The following is a 23010-nucleotide window of genomic DNA, read 5'->3' on the forward strand; positions in this document are numbered from 1 at the left end:
ATTTTCTTGATATTTACAACGTCGTCAATCACATATACAATAATTTTTGTAATCTTTTCATACATTCTACATTCACATGTTGCAAATCTCAGTAATTTCGATGCAGTTTAAAAAAATAATATAATAATATGATAATTTTAATTATAACGGAAAGAGAGAGAGCGTAAGTTTTTCTATTTTGCGTGACTTTCTAATCGAATATTTGGTATTTTCTCACGACAGAAAAACCAAACTATATTTATGAGAATCAGTATTATACAATACACTGGTTACGTGCCTAGATCGTAAACCAAGACGAGGGGACACGCGCGCACGTGTTTATTCGTCTCATCGTAGTTTCCTCGTGCGTGTTGGGCTTATAACGAGGAATTACGAAGCCACTTGACTGGCAGGACCTAATCCTGGAGATTCTGCCAGTGGGAAAAATTCGCGTGAAAAAATAGTACGGTACCGCAGCAGAAATCCTATGGTATTCACAAGGGAGAAGGTCAATGTGGGGGGAATGAACGAGAACCCCTTTACTTTCTGCGAGAACGAACGTGAACGTTCGATGCGTTACGAGCGCTCAAGGATTATCGCTATTGGATTTTCGCTACTACCGAAATCTGTATGGCGTAACGAGTTCGATCATCCAGTTTGAATACCCATTCTTTCGCCTCGTGGTATTCCAGATTTCTGAATCCGCTAATAGATTGTATTACTATTTATTCGTTAAAATATCACATTTTATACCGTCGAGTATTATTACGCAGCGACATTACTCTCTCGGAAAGAAGAAAAAGAGAATCTCGAGGCGGAGAATCAATGTTACATATAACGTAAGACGTAACGTCGGAAAATAAACGCGACGTGTAACGGCTTAAAAGTTGTCGTGCGCTTCTTTTTACTCCGGAACGATATTCCTAAGATTAAACACGGCGAGAGGAGGAACGCACGAAAAATTATGCACACTCGAGCATACGGAGAGACGCGTAAATGAGATTCTCGCACGTCTCGCAGTGTTATCACGGTACGTATAGTTGATTACCAGTGTTATGACGCAATAGTTTGAAAAATTGCGAGACACGTAGCCCGTCCGTCGTACCGAGATTGCTCTCCAGAGCTGCAGAGCTCTCGGAAGCGACGAGATGGAAAACGCGTAATATCGAGAGGAGAGAGCTGCCTTTCCCACCTCCGCTCTTTTTCTCTATCTCGCTTCCGCGGCTCGATAAATTACGCTTTGTTAAGTAAGAGTCAGCCGAGTTTGCATAGAAAGAACCACTCGGGTTTCCAGGTGTATCCCCCAAGGATTTAAATTGAGCGTCCGTTATAATTTCCCGGAAATACTACTTGGCTCAATTCTTGGAGACGTCTTTTACACTATACATGCAGCGCTACGGATTGTTTCAGACGTTATGTACTATTTTTCCGCTAAGATACCTTGACAAAAATCTATTTTCTCAAGCGGAATTTTAATTGGACATTACTTTTCTTCTATATAATTCTTTAATTAATCGTAAAAACGTCACGTGTATTTAATATTGACGTACTTTACATAAGCAATTTTTTAACTCTCGTTAAATCTCGATAATGACATTGTAAATTTATCAACTATCTTTGAAAAGCATAAAGTAACAATTAAACAGAAAATCTTTTCTCTGCCTTTTTGTTACATTATTCGTGCTTGTCCATCTGCGAAAACTTTTTAATCTTTAATCGCCAGTGATTAAATTTAAAAGCTATTTGTATGAGAAACAAATTATATTCCTCTTAATTTTTAGTATTTATGAGCGAGAAAAAATGTGCGACTTTATATCATTTCCGTGTACACGAACCAGCAGATCGTCCTTTTTCCTTATTGCCTGATGTCATCCGTTTCTTCTTTTTTTTTTTGTGTGTTCCGTCCATTCGATTACGATCTCGTTCTTACCATTGCCCTTAACATCGCCTGCCGTTCTCATCCTTCCGTTTCTTCCCAAGTTCTGAATAGATTCGATGAAGCGGCACGTCACGATCGTCGCGACAGCGTGAGAGAGCTTTGAGCTTAAATTATTTATCGTCCAGGCGCGCTGCGTGTCGTACCTCGTTAATGTTTAAAAACTCCGAACGTACAGATTACATTATGCGCAAACTTTGATGTCGGGCTTTTCAAACGGCCCGGTAATTCTCTGAACGTTTACATCATCCGCACGAAATCGGTTTGAAAGCACGATTCCAGGCGAAATATTACGGATATCTGCTCAAAGGAGGAACAGATTGGAAAAACAAATTGGTCGTGGCGATTATCGTGCGAGCAGGTGAAATATTCTCTTTATAACAATTTATAATAACGGTTTACGCGCTCATCGAGTATCTCAATTATGCAAAAATCGCGCGCGCGCGCGCGCAGTTAATGGCACATAAATAGAGACCATATAATGCTATTGCCTCGGAAAATTTATCAATTATTCGTGAATAATCAACGACAAATCGGCTAACTAATTAATGAGGAACACTTAGTCAGGGTCGGCGAACATCCCGGAGAATTGCGAGGCTGGATAATATACACGATGGCCGATAGATCAGCTGGACGATGATAATAATTGCGCGCGGGGGGTAGCCGACAGCCATTAAAATCCGAACACACGTTGGTGAGGGATCGAATAGGATGCGAGCGGGATGCAGCGGGTGTGCGATAACTGACAGCCTATCATTTTAATAAATCCAATCTAAATAGCATCCGATTCGCGGAGCAACAATTTGATGATGTTTCCAATACAATATTATTTTTGTCCCGTTCGCGGATGTCGCGACTATATTCAACATGCTCGTAATCCTCGCCGTCCGTCCCATCCGAGTTCTTCGCCATTGTTGTGGCCTACTGGCCGCGTCTAGCCGACAGATAAATCACGAATAAAGCAGCTCCGGGCAATTAAAAATAATGGGGATCGATTTCATCTGGAGAGAAAATTGCGAAAATAGCCGCCGATGAGGGCGTAGCTTCGCCCGAAAGCCCGGAGCATTATTCAAATCGGACGTTTCGGTCCGGGGGGGGGGGGGGGGAGCGGCGAGGGTGCGCGGGCGTACGAACGTTAAAACGTTAAAAATTTATTTCGGCTGCCTCATTCAAGTACGAACCTCGTCCCGCCGATCGGGAGGGGGGGAGAGAGAGAGAGAGAGAGAGAGAGAGAGAGAGAGAGAGAGAGAGAGTAATTTATGTGATTATACGAAATGGCGTAATTAACACGAATCACGGCGCTTTTATTACCGTTTTTTGAAGCTGGACGGCCGTACACACGAGGGTAAAGCCGAGAAAAAGCTGCATCGACGATATGGCACGCGGATGAAAGGGGAATAAATATTCAGCGTTTCCTGTAATCTCCGGTCGCCCCGGGAGTGCGAGCTCACGCGTTTTGCGATTCTGGTCAGCTGGTCGCGCGACGACTGTGATGAATCACTGGCCGATCGTCGCACCCCCGGAGAATCGCCGCGTTTCACCACTCAATTTCGAAAGATATACGCCGCGTCCGCGCTGCCGCGTGTTCCGGAATGCCGCGCCCGAGAAACTATGGATGAGGATCAAGGCGTATACGTATTCGTGAATCTCGATTTTCCAATCCGCCGTTTGAGTATCATATCATTGGGCCGGAGAAAATTGCTGAGTTATCGGTTTGTGCTATCCGCGTTTAATTGAAACTGAAAATATATGTCGACCGAGCGCGACATTATTTCACTGTCGCATTTCGATGGCGATGTATCCGTGGCGGACTTACTAACTTAGTATCAAATTAAAATTCGAGCAGCAACATGGAGAAACGTAAATATTCTAACTTTTTGCCGGGTAGCGGGAACTAAGACCGAAATGGAAAGCTCGCCCGGAGATTTCGCGTGACGGAGGGAAACACGATTGATCTGTGACATCCTGTACCGGTATCGGTTCTAGTTGTCACGTTGTCAGAACGCCGTAGTCCGTTCTTTAAGCACTACTCATACGTGTCCGAGTCTATTGTTTGGAAATTACCGGCGAGAAGGATTTGTTCTCATTCCTAGTTGGAACATGCGCGCACCGAGGCGAACTGCCGCGAATATCGCGTCGGATAATAGACTTTCGCGTAGAATCCGGGGATGTGGTATTCAAGGCGCGAGTGTTCCCTATAAATCACATTGTCCGCTATGGTATAATATATGCGGCTGGATCCGATACCACCTCTTGAAGGTAGGTAAGTCGGTCATCGGTATCGCGCGGATACTTGGGTATTACCTGTCCTCCCGAGGCGGCGAGCTGATTGCATTTGAAAGTATGATCTCTGTCGTCTTGCTCCCATCGCAAACTCCCCCTCCCCTCTCCTCCCCCTTTATCAAGAGTTTTCTTATTTTAATAGTGAAATAATCTGATCGTGCGTTGACTCGACGAGGACAGGGGATTCGATCTCTCGCGCTCTCGGGCTCCCTCGCCTTCGCGGAAAAAGAAGAGAGGAATCCGTTATCGACGAATGAAAATGAATATTAATGGATCCGCGGGGCGCGGATCTTAATATGCAAAAGAGGGATACCGGTGCCTCTAATAAACGAGATTTCCGGGATGGTGTGGCGTTGCGGCACGTAACACGGATATCGGTTAAATCTCGGTATATTCAATAATTACACTGAATAATTGAATTCATGAAAATAACTACGGTAAATTAATGCGACAACGCTACCGATGGCCGCTTACGCAACGATAAAGATCGAGCCGAGCCCGGCGCAATTTTCGCTCGTGTATTAATTAGATATGCAAGTAATATCCAATTACGCCTCGACGCGGCACGGCGGCGATTTTTTTTATCCCCTCTACCCTTCCGCGTATGCTTCCGCCATGTAAACGCCAGCGGTGATATTTTCGTATCGATCGCAATAATACTAAGACGCGTCGCGCGCGTCGTTGCACCCACCTTATCCAATCCATCTTTATGGCCTTTCTTTTATTAATAGTTTTCTCACCCGCCTACCGGCATTAGTCCCGTCGTGTTCTCACGACAAGACGTCGTTAACGTCATCGACAATGTACTCGGTGCGCCACGACACAGCCGCACGGCTGTTGCTGAAATCGGAGTTATCTTAACGGAGTTCTCCCTCAACTTGGAAACCCTCTTCACGATCAATGACACGCCACCAATGACGCCTCACAGACTCCCAATGCTTCTTACCCTCGTTCGCCAATCGTTAACGATCGACGACGTCTACTAATATAATCCGTGAATCATATCTTCACTACATCGGCGATATTGCTCCGCGAATCATTATATTAATTTAATCAAATTTCAATGAGCCGTGCAGACGATAATAACATCTTTAGATACTCTCGATCGAGAAGCTATCGATAAAAAGGCCGCTGGGTAAAACTGAAGTTGTCAAAGATGCCATGGTTAACTTCTTTGAAATTTCCTTCGGATCTTCTTTATTCAGAGACCTTCTTCAAGATAAACGGCACGCCCCGGTGATTCCCTATAGGCTCCCTATAGGCCGATTACCCCCTACAATCGACGATGGCTCAATCTATGGATCGCTCGTTATCATTTTCTGATATCGGAGTTATTATCTTTATATTTATTAAACAAATCGTTATGCGTTAGCGTTAAATTCAACCTTATAGGAAAATGTTCAGTTGTTCGTTATAAGGTCGAAAAAAATCAAAAGTCGTCAAGAAAAACATGATGTATCTGATATTTCTTTGAGATATCGGCGATCCATCAAGACCGCAAGTGCGACGTGGTTTTCTGACAGATGTTAAACAAATTGCCGTAACGCACGTGAAGGGACATTTATCACGCATTCTTTCAAACTTGCCCTCTAGGCTCGACGACTTTTCATCGTCGTCGGGGGCGTAGGTGCGTCGGCATCGATCATGCGGCGGCTTGTCGAAGATGTCATCGGAAAGAAGATAGAACATTTAATCAAGAGGAACCTGTGCGGCTCCGGGACTTCCCTTCGCCGGAATGTGCAATTAGTTTCGGATGCTCACGGAGGCCGCGTGACGCATACGTCGCATTCCCAGCCGCGTGTTTTCCGAAAACATTTTGGCCAACTAGCACGCGTCGGCGATATCGGCGCCGGATACGACCGCCGGATTGTTAATTCGATGTCGTACGCGGCTCGTACGCCTCGTTAGAAAACAATCTCGCTAATTCGCCCGCACGCGCGTCGTCCGTTAACGGCACGCCGATTGCGCGATCGCCGATAAATCGGATAATCGAACCGTGCCATCCGCCCCCGCCCCCGCCCCCGCCCCCGCCCCCGCCCCCGGTTAACGCGGACGCGGTTCAAAACGGGAAACGGCGCGCGCATGGTAGAAGCATCCGCGAGGTAATAATAGCGCGATCGATCGGCGAGCCGTCGTTAAAATGCACTCACGTTGTCTCTCCCCCGTACCGATCACGACGACAATTTTCAGTGTATATGAGCTGCACCGCGCATCGCATTCAACCTATCTGCTCGGGGACTAATTAATTCGCGGATGCGCTCCTAGATAGGCCGACGCCGTCGACGCCGCGGACGGAGAGGATCGGTGATTGCAACGGAGAAAGGGAAACGATGCGTAAACCGTTGCATAATGTACACTTCATCGCGCTGCCGCTCGTTTCCCGGACGCGGTATCTCGCCAACGATCATACCGACTTTGGTCCATCAACCCTCTGCCGGTCCGGACCACCGTTGTACAACATTATACCCTCGTGTGTATCCCCACACTCTCTCGTGCTTCTCTCGATTTCTCTAGATAAATTTCTAGGGGGAATTTTACATATAGCCGAGTGCCTCTAATTTTCACCACGCATCGATCGTTATCGTTGGGGGGGGGGGGGGGTGTACTCCCGTTACGTTGTGTGTTATGAAAGCACGGACGAGAGTTTTGTGGAATTTTAACTGATTTATTATCGCAATTAAATATTATTAACTGGAAATCATAGGACGAGTGTTATGAGTCAGAATGTTGCGTTCGTTTGATGAAAAACTCTCTCGCGTAATATAGATTACTTTAATATATTCATGAAAAACAAAGATTATAATAAATCCTATTGCGTTTGACAAATATTCGTGAATTTCTAGTGATTTCAGATGAATTCCTCGCGTTAGGGAACAGAGGCGTACTCGGCAACCTAGTTAAGCACTTGAACAATAAAGTTAACGATCGACATGAGCGTATCTCTCACCAAAAAAAGGGAAACAAATCTCGAGCTCTAGAAATTTTCCCAGCTATTGAACCGACTAAATGACTGCGTATAAGCCCAATAATTAGCTAATCGACTCCGGTATAATCTAACTCCGCCCATATAATGGCACACGTGTATGCCTTCGTACACACGCGGCGATGCGTGTCGAGCTACAAGAGCGCGTGCACCACGACATTATGTACGCGCCATCCTCCGTTGTTGTGTAATAAGCAGCATCTCCTGTAATCTGTAGCGCTGTTACCACCCACGCTGTAATCGCCCGCGTGATTCATCAACGTCTCGTTCGTTGTTACGTCGCGCGAAGCGTCAGCCAGCTCAAGGCACGCAATTTCGAAGACGAATCTGCGCCCGCCCGCGATTGTTCGACAGAACAAACATTCATCCCGCTTTTTTTTCCCCTCCTCCCCCCCCCCCCCTCCTATTCTTTCCTCTTTTTTTCATTCATCGCTCGCGTATTCCGTCTTCATTAACTTTAACGTGCGAATTGTGTAACGCGCAACAAAACGAGCGCGCCGCCCGGCTTCCGTTTTGTTCTCCGGCGAGCGCGTTATAAAGTTGACGAGCATTCGATTGTTTATATGACAAACAATTGCCTTGTTTGCGGTAGACTAATCCCTGCTGTGCAAAATGAGTTTAACTTAGCCAGCGAGCGTTGCTCGCCCGCGGGCAAATGCAGTCCGAGTTAGGAATATCCATCGGAAGGGAGCAGAACCGTTTGTGTGCAGAATGAAGTGGGCATATACGTGTTACTTCACTGCAAATGGATTAACGCCTCGATTGTACCTCGTGGAGAAATATATATATATGCTCGCGTAATATAATTTAGAAACGACGGATTTACCGTCCGACGTGACAGAGAGAGGAAAGAGAGGAGGTGGACGCGGGATAATTTATTCGATTGGACCGTTAAGAATTGCGCGATTCATCACGGCTATTCATTAGGGGATCGTGAATTATTAAGAGACTCCCTCGACTTTGGTCCACGCTCTATCCCCTATCTCGGTATAATCTGCATAATTCTAGACGGCGACTGCCCGCGTGTTTTATCCCCACTTACACGGAAATACGGAAGACGGCTTTTGAATGCCGCAGTAATCGATCAGCACTCGTTTATATAAATTTTCTGTGAACGTCGAGATGCCGAGAGGCGCTCAAACGACGCGCTTACACCGAATATCTCTTTAATAATTTCATCTGAAGCGCGCGCGAGCGCGCGTATTCGTATCCTTTCATCCTTTGGGACGATAATCCCTCGTGTCTGAGTAGAACTCCGTTCGTGGCAAATGGGCCGGAATAGAGAGAATTTTATCAAGTGAGCTCTCAAATCCTTAAAAATATTACCTTTATACGCGGATGAAGGCCACTTATGCAAGTTACTATTATTCCATCTTGTACGAAATTTTGTTTTTGCTTTCCCTTGTCTTCCGGTCGACGTAATTTCCTGTCGATGACAGGAGATTATTGCAATCCGCGCATGTCTATTTTCAGCAAATTTTTTTCATTGCTATTCTTAAAATGTTTTCATCGCGTATTATACTTTTCTCGTAGCATCAGTGTCGTCACCAGTTATCCTTTCTTATGTAGAAAGTACCATTACCGCAGGAGACGCAACTTCGCGAGAGAAGAACGGAAAAGAAGAGCCAAAAAGAAATGCGCGAGCGGAAGGAAGATCTCGAAAACCAGGTAATTTGCGCTCCCAAACAAGAATTCCTCGTGAAACTTTCAATCCAGTTTCCGTGCTTTCTCGTAAGATACTCTGTATTTCTCTCATGTCGCTTTTGCGAGAAATCTCTCCTCCGTAGAATCCGACTAATTCATTCACTGAATGTACTTGAGTTAATCCGCATTACGGAGACCCGCTGCCCTTAAAAGGGGATGCATTAACATTTGATTGCCGTTCGACGTACCATTTAAATACTCACGCGATATAACGTGGATCGATAAAAAAAAAAAAAATCGTAAAAAGCTTTCGATATAAACGAATTGCGTAGCTCCGAGTGTCGAAAAGAATCTCGTAACATTTACGTCTGATACTCCAGATATGGACTTGTATGGAAAACTTGAGTCTTTTATCTGTCAAATATTTTCTCATTGTGTCGCTGAAAAATAACCACCCACTTTAAAGATACACATCGTGAAAAAGACAGAAAGAAAGGGAGGGGGAGAGAGAGAGAGAGAGAGAGAGAGAGAGAGCCTTTCAGTATTCATAAAAATTTATTAGCGAACTATATAAGGTCATCAAGCGTCCCTCCGTATTTTCTTTCTTCTCAAAGGGTACGCGAAAATCGAATGCAAATACGCAAACACAATTCGCTGTCCCTTCCGCCTCCATCTTTCGCCCGGGGAGAATGGTCGTTTGCAGTTCGGCCGCAGTTTGCTCGAAATCGTCGTCGCTTCGAAATCGTTTCTCGACGCTTTCAAATCGGGGTACACACGTGGCACACAGAAAATCGCGACGGTGGAAAGAGAGGTAGGGAGAGGGAGGGCTGGAGTGCCCTCGCTCAAGAGCAAAGTCGGATCGCTCCGTCGGCGCTGAGTCACACACACAGACGATCCCGTCGGGGGGATTGACTCTTTATTAATTCACCATAGAGAGACTAAACGGAATTACTTTACACGCGCAGCTTAGCCGGCACGGTCGATCGTACTCTAAGTCGACGACACTTTGCCGGGGCTTAGTTCGGCTTAGCGACTGGTGACAGCGAATCCCCCGCCACTGCGAGGCATCGCGCGCGATTTCGATTCGTCTCCGGCGAGGTCCGCGCGATTTTCGCCGCAAAAGCGGAAAAGGTAACTCGAACTCGTTGCCCTGTGAATTTTATCAGGTTCCTCTTGCGAACACTTGAGCTCGTTTAACGAAAGGTAAGAGAAGAGCGGAGGATCGGTGTACACGGGATGCAGCCTGCAATAGTAATTTTATCGAAGTTAAGCGTATGCGCCGCTCTCTCTCTCTCTCTCTCTCTCTCTCTCTCTCTCTCTCTCTCTCTCTCTTAACGTGTTCAAAGATCGTGAGCGAGATTTTAATGACAAAGCGTTGGAAACTATGAAAGCTCCACGGCCTTCCAATTTAAAAGGAGATGTAATTCAAGAAATTGCGAATTCGATACAAAGTAACTCGGTAACATTTCACAATCAAAGTTTCAAGATGTGAAAAAGAGATTTATTTGATTTGTTAACGTATCATTTTTTCAATCTTTCCGTAGTAATTTTAAAAATGCAATTGCTCTTTTTTTTTCTTCACAGAAGATTCCCATCGCGTGTGCCTCCAAATGTGAGAATTATCGCAGCGGAAACGCACATGCGAAATGAGAATATGGCACGCTCACGCTGTCGCACATTAGGATACGTATGCGTCGGGGCACCCGAGGGGGCACACGAGTAGGGCGTATCGCCCGTTAATACGCAAAATCTGAAAGTATCCGGCATTCGGTATGGTCACGGTTGTACCCGTTAGCAGGGTAATTGGAATCCAATCAGCGCGATTAATCGTTTAACATGCCGCGCGCACGTACGAAGGGGAAGGGAGGCTGACGGCCGGTTTAGGTATTTAACGGCGGCAAACCGCCGTCGATGCGTGGGCGTGTACCTCCGGCTATATTTTATGTTTAGTCCCGTACCCTGCCGCATGCAGACAATCGCCTCTCGGCCTCTCGTACGTCCTAACTCGGAGAGATTCTCCTGCGCGCGCTATCTTGGGCCCCGTTACGAATGGACAAAGGGGAAAAACGGGGCGGCAAAGGCACCCTTTTTATAGATGCGCCCTGGCCATCATTGAAGTCTCAGCGGAGATACGGAATGCGTTATTGTCGGCCGTTAACGTTGGGTTAGATTAAGCCTCTCGCATTCGATATCCGTGAATCTCTATTTTGTATTATCCTTCTCGAAGTAATTAAATAGCGGAGAGAATAATAATAATTACAAAATACGGAATAATGTCCATTTCGATCCTGATGAAAGATATCATATATTAATACGTTGATTGCTGATTATTTTTAGGCCATTTTCTGCCAAATAGAGTAATAATTCGCTAGTAGGTCACATGATAGTCAACGTTAAAAATACTCGGTTTGTGTACCGTATCATTTGTGTCGTTATAAGAAAAATCATCGCGATGTGAAATTGCGAATGACTCCCCGGAAACATACGGAAGAAATGGTCGACTAATCATCAATTCGTCCCGTTTCCGTTGTTCGACGAGAATCATCTTCCGGCCGGTGCGCTAAGTCCTAACTAATGAGATGAGTCGCGATTCCGCTACGACTTCTTCTTGAGGCCCGTCCCCCTTTTTCCGCTGTTCCTGTAGACGCTATTAATTAAATCCACTCCAGTCCGGGCGTCGCTATGGCGCTCGCAATTATAATTTAAATGAAATCTCGTAATCTCGGAAGCAATCGGAACGGAAAGAAACACCGGGAGAGAAAAGTCAGCCGACGTGGAGCGGCCAGGTAAGTTTCCCGCTTTCGAAACGGACGAGCGGTTATATACATTATACATATTTCAAGAGGAAAATCGAAAAGAAAACGCAGATCCCGTTCGGGTGGGGGATAGTTGCGGAGAAGTTTCTTCCGCCGAGCGAAGGAAGCGGGGCAAACCCGGGGCGGTGACAGTAACTCTTTCTCCACCCAGAAAGAAATCCCCTCTCGCATAATCCGACCTGCGGAAGGAAAACGTCTAATCGAATCTGACAGTGGAGAATTACGAAGCACGAAGAACGGAAAAATAGTAAGCGGCGATGGGATCGGTCCTCCGTTGCTTCGATCCATAACGCGATTAACGATCTCTCACCGCGACAAATTCAGAGCGCGGGCAGAGCCCGTCGTCGACGATGGCGGAGACATTTACCGTCGCGAACTTTCCACTTTTTCCATTTTCCTTCTATTTTTCGCCACTCGATCCAGCAATAAGCGAATCACCGGCAGGAACAAATCGCTTCGATGATCGATCGTCGTCAGTGGGATTTGAAGATTAAAAACACGGCGAAGTGCAGAGCTTTCGAATAATACACTGCGCTTCCCTTGTATGCAGATTACATCGCTCGTGTTTTCAGGGAAAAAAAAAAAAAACCGTCTGAGAAAAAGAAAGGCGAAAATAGAGCGTCGCGAATGTCGGACGAAAACTGCCAAACGACGGAAACAAATGTTGACATTTGCGTTATCGAAATCGTAGCCGCTGCAGCCGGGCAAATGTACCGTGTAATTTGGTGCACGCGAGAGAAGAAAAAGATTAGTGAATTTTAATCGAACCGGATTATTCGGTATGGCGCACGTAACATCGACGACACTCGAATCGCGCAAGCCTTTACGCGAATCGTACAATTTTCCTGATATTTATGCAAAATACCAGCCACTCGGGCATATCGTATAAAGGAGATTATTATGAGCTCAAGGACTACCAGTCGGATTCATATAACGAGTCTCAGTTACGGAGAAACAATAGCGACGCAAACAGCGAAGAAAAATCGCGAGAGTGCTTCAATCCGGACGAGTAATTACTGTCGTTTTGTCTCCATTGCGCTATTAAATGAGGAATTTTTGCGAGACCTGAGACTCGACGAATCGTTGAGACTTCGACGGCGGCAGAGAGAATTTTCGGCGAGAGAATTTTCGGTGTCCCTCGTCCATCGAATCCTTTCTCCGTCGCATAAATTCGATAAGGATTCGTTAATATCCTTTCGGACGGAAGCAACGTAAAACTTCCGGCAATCCAATCGGGGCCTTCGGAAAAAAAAAAAACTTTACGCATCTGCCCTATTCTATGAAGAAAACTTATGTTTACATCATTTATTTCGTAACTCGAGTCGAGGCTCGTGCTCTGCACGTGCGATGGCTTCCCCATCGTTCAGGATAACTCAGGTAATTCCATCATTTTTCGGAAGAACCCGTGAAATCCTAACTCAATGTCTACTTGTATCTTTCTTGTTCGAGAACCATTACGTTTAGAAAAAAAATGTTGATCGAAGTTATAAAAAGACTGTAAAATATGAAATATCTTCGTATCGTGTGAAATTGCGATAAAATTTTCTTCGAGAATCGTGCTCTGCTACTGCATTTGTTAAATCGAAAATCACACCTGCATCCGACCACACCTGTATCTTAAATTACTTGAGACTACTATCTATTTCAAGATTTCGAAGAGATTTATTTTAATCTGTAAAAATTGATTTATCTACGTTTTACAAGATTGACGAAATAAAGAGAGAGAGAAGAGGGAATCCTTTTTATATATTAGGGAATAGATTTACGCGCGTATCGCGTGATATAAAAGCAAATGATATATCGGAGCAACATTACCCTCTCGCCATTGTCGGAGAGAATCTCCGATTCCAAGGTTTCGCCGAGCGGGCGAGAAAGAGAAAGCGCCGAGAGTGGTTTTAAAGTAGACGTGGCGCTACGCGTAATATCGATTCGCGAAGGATGAAAGCCGGGAGGATATCGTGAACGAAATGGGAGAACGAGTCCTTTGTGTACGTGTGTACGTGCGCGCATGTGTGTGCACGTGTGCGATGAGGGGAAAGGCTCCTTTTCTCGGCGTGGCACGTACCGCGGGGTACCGTTGCGAGATCCTCGAGAGTGACAATCCGGAGGAAAGTAGGCGGAAGGGGATGGCGGTCGCGAAAGAAGAAGAAGAAGGCATACGGTGAGGCGGAGGAGGTGGAGGGGGGGAGGGGGGAGGAGAGGAAGTACGTGGCGAGGGAGTACGTATCTGCATATAACCTGGTTTCTCACTCACGCGCTCTCAGGCACTCGGCCAGGTAGCGATAGATGGAACAGGCTCCCACGGGAAGTGGCCTGCTCCGTCGCCGGGTCCGCCGGATAGCCTTGTAGAAGACCGACCACTCTGCTGGGACCGGACTAGTGCTTCTCAAACACCGGCCGTGTCGGCCGGCCAGCCGGTTCATCCTTCATTATCTGGTTCCCCGTTCGTGCCCGCCATTCCGGTGAGAATCGCCACAAGCGAGAGAGGTCCACGTGCCGCGCAAACGTGAACGAGAGCACGAAGCCTCTAGAGCGCATAATAAGACGGCACGCGACACTGAGAGATTATTTCTTCACCCCCGGCGCGGGGGAGGAACTCTAACTTGACTCTCTCCGGAAACGAGAGATGACTCAATCTCTTTGTATCTCTCCCCCTTGAAATTACTTTGCCGCGACTTTTATTTAGAGTTTTAATAAATTTATGTACATAACTCTTTCTGTATGTGTATACTTCTTTTTCTCTCGCACAACTTTCTGTCACAAATAAAGAATCTTTTTCAAAATAATCTTCCTTTGTGTTCAAACTGGTTTGAAGATTTGAACAAAGCTTGTCTAAACTCGATGCCTCCTGTAAACACCTGGCAAGGCCGTCTAGGTCCGTCACGAAAGATTATTTTGCGTGAAAGTATCGGACAACCGGGCTCAGGCATTGAGAAATCGTCGGGATTGTGACAGATGCGGAGCGTAGCAGAGGCTGGCAGAAGCCGAGAGAACGCGAGCAGGTGCTAAGTTGCAGACAAAATATCTTTGCAAATTTTAGGAGTGAATTAAAATTTTATTCACTTATATCTTATGGAAAAAGTAAAAGATATTAAATGTAAGGTATTAAATGTTTAAGGGTCAATATACATCGTGATTTTCGATTTAACAATTGCAATAGCAGAAGCGACTCTCGAAGACTATTTCATTGCAATTTCATACGGTATGAAGACATTTCATATTTTAATAATTTTATACACACACATATATATATATATATATATATGTGTATAATCATAATATAATATATTATATTATTATTAGTTTTATGTATATATAAAATTAAGATGAAGCAGAGCCACTTAAACAAACAGAATCAAAACTCGAGCGATTTTCCGAGGTCAAACACGAATAATTTATTTCGGAACTATAAAATAGTTGCAGTTATGCATATGTAGGACGTTCGCACACAAATGAAACACCTTTAGCCAGAAAGGCTAATCCTCCGCGCGCTACCGCATTTCAACAAAATCTCGTCTACTTTATCTGGCAGCAGGCGCGTCGTACTCGTTGCCTCGTTAGCATTTCAATGAATATGTTATATTCATCGGCCAAATATGTCATCGACGTGATCGCTTGCAGCTCGCGCGTGCATCGCAGCCAACGACTAATAAGTCACAGGGTTAATAGACGAAGTTTCGTCTCGCTTCGTAAAATCGTAAACGGGCATGCACTTTATTGATAGGAAACGTAGGAGAGAGAGAGAGAGAGAGAGAGAGAGAGAGAGAGAGAGAGAGAGAGAAGTGAGAGATTTACATAGCGTGAGAACGAGGGAGATAGAGAAAGAGGGATTTGGTGTAGGATGGGAAGAGACGGAAGGAAAGAGTAAGCGGTATCGATATGCACAGGGAATATCGGATGCGAGAGCCATCCCAGCAATATCGAGATGAGTTATTGTTCGCCGAGCACAATGCACTCAAATACTGAATGAAGCCGGAAAATTGATATAAAAAAATCCGTACGGCTCTACAGAAGGTCCTATCAATATCTACCATCACCTGCTTAGTGAAAACGAAGCAGGCATCCTCGCCACCTTTCAAGGATTCGTAAAGGGTCATTGTCAAATAAAGATTTTACACTCCCGTACGTGTTGACGTGGTGGCGCACGAGCTATTCGGGAATATTGTCGGCTTTCAGCAAACAATAGTAATTGTCCAAATATGGCAATTCTTGTTTTACCGTGGCACCGGTAATTGTTTGCATTTTGAGATAAAGCAAACATCAACCGTGTGCATAACCGTAAATTGAGCTTAACGTATGAAAAATACGTGCAAAAATGTGCTGATCTGAGAAACATGTGATGTGAGTAAACAAAACAATGGAAATAGCAAAATTAATTGAAATTTGCACGAACCTGTCATTGATACGGTATTTAACTATCTAATTCTATTTATGTTCGGCTTCAATTTATTTCTCTGTCACTTATCCGTGATTATCGATGAAATCTGTACAGTTTTATTACAGGGTTATAGCTCTCTCTCTCTCTCTCTCTCTCTCTCTCTCTCTCTCTCTCTCTCTCTCTCTCTCTCATTTTCTTTTATTACTTTCTTTTATCTAAGATTGCGCAAAATCGTTCTTCTGGATTATTATCGACATCGGTCGGAAGAAACTTCCAAGATGCCCCTTTGTCTTAATGATTATTAGAGTTATCCCCCTCGGCATGCAGAAATATTTACGTTTTTTTTTATTCATCACCGTCTCAGCATCAGCGGCATTCGTCTCCGGTTCTTCTTTATGAACGCCTTTGTTCTTCGCTTCCGCGAGTCAAATCCACACTAAATCAGAGTACTCTGTACGGGAAACGTCCAAACGTCAAAGCATCCCGAATCCATTATCGGGCGAGTGTTCCATCAAAACGGGGTCTAAATTAAGGGAATCCCCATTTCGCGTTTCACGATCGATAGAAGGGGGAAAAGGGTGGCACGACGTAGAGCGGCCATAGTGCCGGCAACCGCAGGAAAACGCGACGACAAAGGGAAATGGACGTGGGAAGAATCAAGGGGGGTTCGGAATCGACGAAGCGTGCCTTCCGCCCTATCCTTCTATCCCCTTCCACCCGCGCCCGCTCGTCTTTCCTTTTTCACCGACTGCCAGCAGATAGACGAGAAAATCGGACGGCGTGTATTGCCCGTCGTAAATCCAGCGTAACGAGGTACGGGACACCATCGCGACGACATATCAAACACCATCGTCCTTTTACGCGTTACCTTTACATTACAGCCTTTAAAATAATTTCACGAGCGATTTAAGCATAATTCGTTTTACCATCCGTACCGTTTACATCTTTACGTGTGCAATAAATGTAATAATTGCGTTTCTTTAAATGACCATTTATTAGTCCATTTGCAGGAAACAAATATCCCCTAATTGTTAATACATTGTTTTTCTACGTGATCGCATCGCGCAACGCATCGGCCTGTAATATACAACAGTACGGTGTAATTTATGATTCAATTAAAAGGGGGAAAATTGAAGGGAGTGAATCTTCGTGTAAAATGCGCTCTCTATAATTCCAAGCTTTTTATTCTTGCCTATTATACTTTTTATCGTTTACAATAACGAAGATAATTGTCTATATTCACGTAGCGTATTCCAAATAATATGGGGAAAAAAGATTCGAGAGAGATTTCAAAAGTTTTAGTAGAAAGATTTAGTAGTCCATGGGCCCATTACATAGAGTTGAAAGAGATCTCCGCGGTCGTCAGTCCCCCTGAACCGAGGGCGATAAAGTAACCAGACGATTTCGCAGATGTTTTTTCAAGCGGTCTTGCCTGTAGGTGTTATACGAGAGAGCAAAGTGCCGGAGAGTCAGCGCGCGGATATCCGCGGAACGGACAGCGCGAGTTCGACATCCGAGGATTTTTTTCCATACTCGTTAAACGATCCTACGTGAATAGCCTTTTAGTCTAATTCGTCGTATAAAATCTCAATTAAATGCTTGGAGAACGGGGATTCCGCCGGAGCTCCCTCACACCCCCTCCCCTCCCACCCCTCCTTCTCCGGGAAAGCCAACAGAGAAACCACGTCCCCGTAATCCTACGCGGAAGCTTTTTCGGATAAAGACCTTTATTGGCGGCAAAAGATTTGTAACGGAATAGACCTATCGCAAATTCCCCAACGAAAACGGGCGCGCGCAAATTCTCATATCCGGCGCTGCCATATATTCGTGTCCTTTGATCTCGGACAGAAGAAGCGTATGAGCCTTCAGCAATATAAGGAAGTACCTTGGAAATTGCTGTCGATATCAAGAAATATGTACGTGACGAAACGTCGTTTAGAAACACTTAAATTTCTGATTCTCTGAATCAGACGATTAGTTACAACGACGTTGTAAGGTCATTGTAACCCGTACAATTTTTATATTAAATTTTCATATTGAGAATTATTATTATTGTATTAAAAAAATGATTAAAAATTATGAAAGTATTTCTGAATTCTTGAAAACAAATAAAAAAATTATGATTATATGTAGGATTGAACGATAATTCATGGATACACATCTTGCCTCTTACATTTCAGTCTCTTCAATCTCTTCGACAAATTGTAAGTCGCGGAATCTTTCGAACAAAAAGCTGTCCGATCTCACAGTGAGAAAGAAGACTCAAGTGCACTCGCGCGTCGGCACCGGCTCGTTTCTTTACCGAGACGCTCCATTAAACATCCTCAACTACTTCTACTTTTGCACATTTTTTAGAGCTCGTTTACCTCCCATTGTTTCGCCTCGACTCTTCCTCCGACTCTACTTGTCAAGGAAAACTTTTCTTCTCTCTGGCAATATTGATTGTGATTAATAAGTCAAAACAATAAAATGAACATGAAATAAAATGTTTTCTCGTCGCGGTTGTTTATTTATTATCTCTCTAATCTCCGCTTTTCCATCATCGGGTCTGCGATATTGTACTTTTTTCCCGTTATTACCCAACGCAGGCTACACATAGGCTACGTAATTTTCTCGTGACCTCTGGGCAAAATATTTCCCGGTAGGATTTCGTCGTCATTATTTTCTAAGAGAAACCCGGCCTATCCTCGCGACGAGCTGCATTACGGACAGACTATATTCCGCACCATCTACTAACCGTCAGAGCGTGGCCGGGTTTTCTCCGCATTTAGCACCGAATTATTACGCCCCCCGAGCGTTCTCCATTCTCACCATTTTACCTCTTCTCGCGTAATCTGTCGCACTGCCGAGCGGAACCGATGCCAAGGGACACGGTGGCACGAAGGGAAATGAGAATGTAGAGGTGAAACGGCTTCCTGGTTAGACGTCGCCTGGTTTTTGACAAGTCCGTGGCTCTCCGTGCGTCGTGCTGTCATTATTTTTCCACGTGGTCTCACGTACGATCGAACACGAGACGCATGGCTGGAACGTGTTACTCCAACGTTAAAGAATTCGCAGTCGTGCGTGACAACAATTTCAATAAAATTCTAAACTGCTCATTGTAAAATCATGTTGGAAGCTACGAAAATTTTTCGTAAGGATACTTCCTGCATGAAAAATAGTAATCTGTTTTTGTTATACGAATTAAATTTAATAACAACAATAAATAATAAATATTTAATAATTTATTTAATAAATATAATTTTTCTTCTTTTGATAATAATCGCGTTCGCCGTTTGAGATACGAAAAAACTCACGTTACGCGTTAAATGTCAAATAAATAGCTTTGTTTTCTCAATTTTGTTAGTCTACGAAGAAAAAGCGTGGGCAACGTAATTATGCGTAATTTCGGATATTTAGGACGCGATATTTAGGAATTCAGTGTGGGCTTACGACTCGAAAAACGCGTAGGTCGCCCTTAGGCATCCAGATTCTTTCATTACATCGATGTTCTCGCGAGTTACTGCGATTCGCCGCAGATCCGTCGAGTGTGTGCTCTGCACTCGAAACAGCTCAGCCACCCTTTGTATTTGAATATTGCTATCTAGGATCAACGGGGGCCATCTGTACGGACTCGGGCCTCCTCGCAGATACCGATCCAGACCTCGATGAGCTTCGTCACGAGTACCGGATATTGCAGGGTTGAGATAAAGGTTTCCGCGACGGGGGGAAAGTCTCGAACCCTTAAAGGAGAAACGGGACAGGGGAGAGAACGGAGGGAAAGAAACACGCGCCGAATCGTCTTTAAGTAATCATCGGCCTTTCCGTATTCATCGAGATGAGGCGAGGTGCAAACGACGGTGGAGAACCGAGGTATGCCGGGGACTCGATTAAATGATTAAACGAACCCCGCGGCATCATATTAAACTCCCCGTTATTCTCCCATTCCTTCTCGGTAGTCATTTCATCTTGCGACGACGACGACAGTTTCCCTCCTCGCCTCGGCGCGGCTTCTTCCATTTTTCTCCTCATTCTTCCTGCCTTTCTTGCATCCCCTAACAATGTCATTGTCCATTATCGCGGCACAATCGAGGAAGAACAAAAACAGATTTCGATTATACCGATTGCAATGAATTCTGATGAACCGGTTTTTCTTTTCTAAAGTAGGAAAGGGCACAAGAGACGTCCCTCATAAATCTCTCGAATGGCGCTATATCGTTCCGTCTGCGCGATACATCTCGAGAGGAATATGCCCGATATTCAAGTGATTTTAAATAGAAAAAATAATATGAACATAGGGAGCGCACGCAGCGCGGAGTCTAAAAGATATTTCGCGGAATAAACACTTTATCGTATAAAAATATTAACGATTTGAGTTAATTAAATAGCTAATACATTATATTTCTTCGTATTATGATGAACATTTTAATTTTACATTTTTCGTGTCACTGCTCGGCAGTGCCGCCAATAATAAATCATCGTACAGATTATGTATACAAGATTGATGTGATTTTATTGCGGTATAATATCGCGTAATAAAATATTCGTTGTTAAAATTCCGCGATACATAATTTCATTCCGTTTATACGCGGGCTGGGAAGCATCGCCGCGAGTTGGGAGAAAGAGAGAGATGCTTCATTTTGAACGACCGCGCATAAAGTATCTCGAACGGCCTTTGAAATAATTACGCGGCCGAGGCGACGGTGGGATGCGACTATTGGCGACGAGCATAGATTTTCAGTTGGCGCTCGATTAGATCATTTAGATCATTTTAACGCCAACGGAAGAAGCGGATCGGCTTTTTGCGGAGGTTCGGCTATAGTCGTTGAAGCGCCGCGGCCGGGACGCATTTGCATATAAACGAGAATTCACCGGCACGGCAACGTCGAAACGCGCCATTTTTATTATTATACCAATTAGGTCGTCACGTTGCGCGTACTACAAATTTCCACCGGTTATTTTCCCTTCCGTTTTTTTTTTCTTCTTCCGCCGAGATGTCCGGCAGCCGCCGGATGTTCAGCCTTCGTGGTTCCCGTCTTCGTCCTCGTCTTCGGGATCACCTGCAAGATCACCGGGCGCGATGATCTTCTCTGGTGATCGAATTTCAGAATTTCAGAGACGGCCTGCCCGTCTTTTTTCAGAGCTGACCATCGATTCGGGCTTTTCGCAGGCGGCACTCGTATCTCGCGATTAAATGGCCTCGCGAAAACATTTTTTTTTCCCCGCGATCGAACGAATCTCATATAGAGGGATTGAAAGGCGCCCCCTTCGCTCCCTCCTCCTCTCGTCTCTCTCTCTCTCTCTCTCACCGTTGTTCGACACGCAGTTATCCGTATTTTATGGAATGGCTCTCTTCAACGACCCTCGTTTCCCCACGCTTTCATAAATCATTTACGTCGCGAAGGCAACGCGCTTGACGTTCGATTGCAATTTTCGCGTACCACCGCCATTAAGTCGATTTATCCTCTCGTTAAAACCGACGGACAGAACGGAGTAATTAACCGAACGATAATATGACCCATTAATTAATATGGCCGTCGCGTTGACGTTACGCTAACCAGTACGGCGACATTTGTAAAATAATAAGGAGGATTCCAGCGGGGGTGTACGTATCGCTCGCCGCTGAGGCGAGCTCCGCCCTAACACTCGAGGCTCTCCGATTGCCATTTGAAACGTTTCCAGTTTTCAATATCAAATCGATCTCGGCCGGCGTAATTGCCAATCTCCGTCGCGCAGTTAGCGGAAGACGGGGACACGTTCTGCTCCGGAAGGCTCGGCTCGCGGGGAAGCCGATCGAAGATGCGTCTATCGCCGCGTCACACCGAGATTCAACAGCGCCCGAGCCCTTCCGGCTCGGTGACGTTTGACAGCTCGTTAGCTCGTTTCCCCGACGAGGGAAATCGCGGTCAGAACTGTCCATTGTTCTCGTCAGACTTCGGCGGATCGTGTGATTTTCTACGCGCATATTTCGGAAGTCAATCCTTCTCTCTCCTTTTCTCTCTCTTTTTTTTTTTCTCTGTAAGCTTCCATCTCTTGGCCTCCATCATCTGGCGATAGTCTCCTCCTTTGTGACCACAGGATGTTCTGGCAATTTGCTAGGATTAATTATGGTACTCAAATGGCCCGCGTGTGACGTATCATGCTCAATCCCAGCTCAGCTTTCAATTTGAAATTCCGTGCACCAACATCCTCGAGGATTTTCCCCCGCACTTTTACTTTAGTGAAATTCCAAGTGAAATGAGCGTAAATGAATAAACTTTTAGTGGAATTTATCGTGCATAAAAAAAGTTGAAAGAATATATTGACAATCAATACCAGAATTATTCTAGCCAAATTAATTAAAACGACCATGAGACGGTCAATACTGTTGCATAATATTTAATATTGCACAATGTTATTGATCGTCTGACGACTATTTTGAAAGTCTATTTAGGAATCATTTAAAAAATACTAAGTGACCATTAATGAGCATCTGTTAAAAATCTTGATGTTAATCTGTAAAAATCTTCTTCTCTTTTCAGATTTGTAAATATATTTAACGTTTAGAAAATCTCTGCAATTATAAAGCTTCGAGTTTTAGAATGCAAATTTTGCTATTGTATGATTTTCGAGGAACGGCATTGTCGGTTAATTGTTTTATTAAATGAAAACCGATTCTTTTCTAATAAATTTGCAACCGCGATCAAGGAAAATTCAACCGTGAATTTTTAACAATAAAATTTGTTATACGGCATACATATATTTTTTTAGGAATTCACATTCAAATCAACTTGGGAGCGCGATAACATTTACGAAAGCGTTTTATTTAATGTATGACGTTATAAAAATATATGGAAATATTTGAAAAACACTGGCTTCGCTGTAACACATTATAGCTAAACCATGACGGATAACCGCGATGCATTTACAGCTCATCCATAATCGAATTCCACGTATGGTTGCAAACGAATAATTATGTACATGTTTAACGGAACTGGGCATGTTTTATGTACCGGTATTACGGCAGTATGTT

At 44.6% G+C, this 23010-nt stretch overlaps 1 long non-coding RNA gene across 5 annotated transcripts in view; it reads left to right on the plus strand.

Moving 5' to 3' along the window:
* LOC148935412 (uncharacterized) overlaps nucleotides 1–23010 on the plus strand; it is a 54821-nt gene that overhangs the window by 25163 nt on the left and 6648 nt on the right. Inside the window, exons 2-3 of one of the 5 annotated variants that reach the window (XR_016140514.1) lie at nucleotides 8751–8849; nucleotides 10410–21027. The exons of the other annotated variants lie outside the window; for them this stretch is intronic. This is a non-coding gene — a long non-coding RNA (uncharacterized LOC148935412). Of the gene's footprint in view, nucleotides 1–8750; nucleotides 8850–10409; nucleotides 21028–23010 lie in introns of those variants that run through there. 5 annotated transcript variants of the gene reach the window in all.

The sequence above is a fragment of the Pogonomyrmex barbatus genome, unplaced genomic scaffold, assembly GCF_055798465.1.
Source record: "Pogonomyrmex barbatus isolate J1 unplaced genomic scaffold, ASM5579846v1 scaffold5, whole genome shotgun sequence".
Classification (NCBI taxonomy): Eukaryota; Metazoa; Arthropoda; class Insecta; order Hymenoptera; family Formicidae; genus Pogonomyrmex; species Pogonomyrmex barbatus.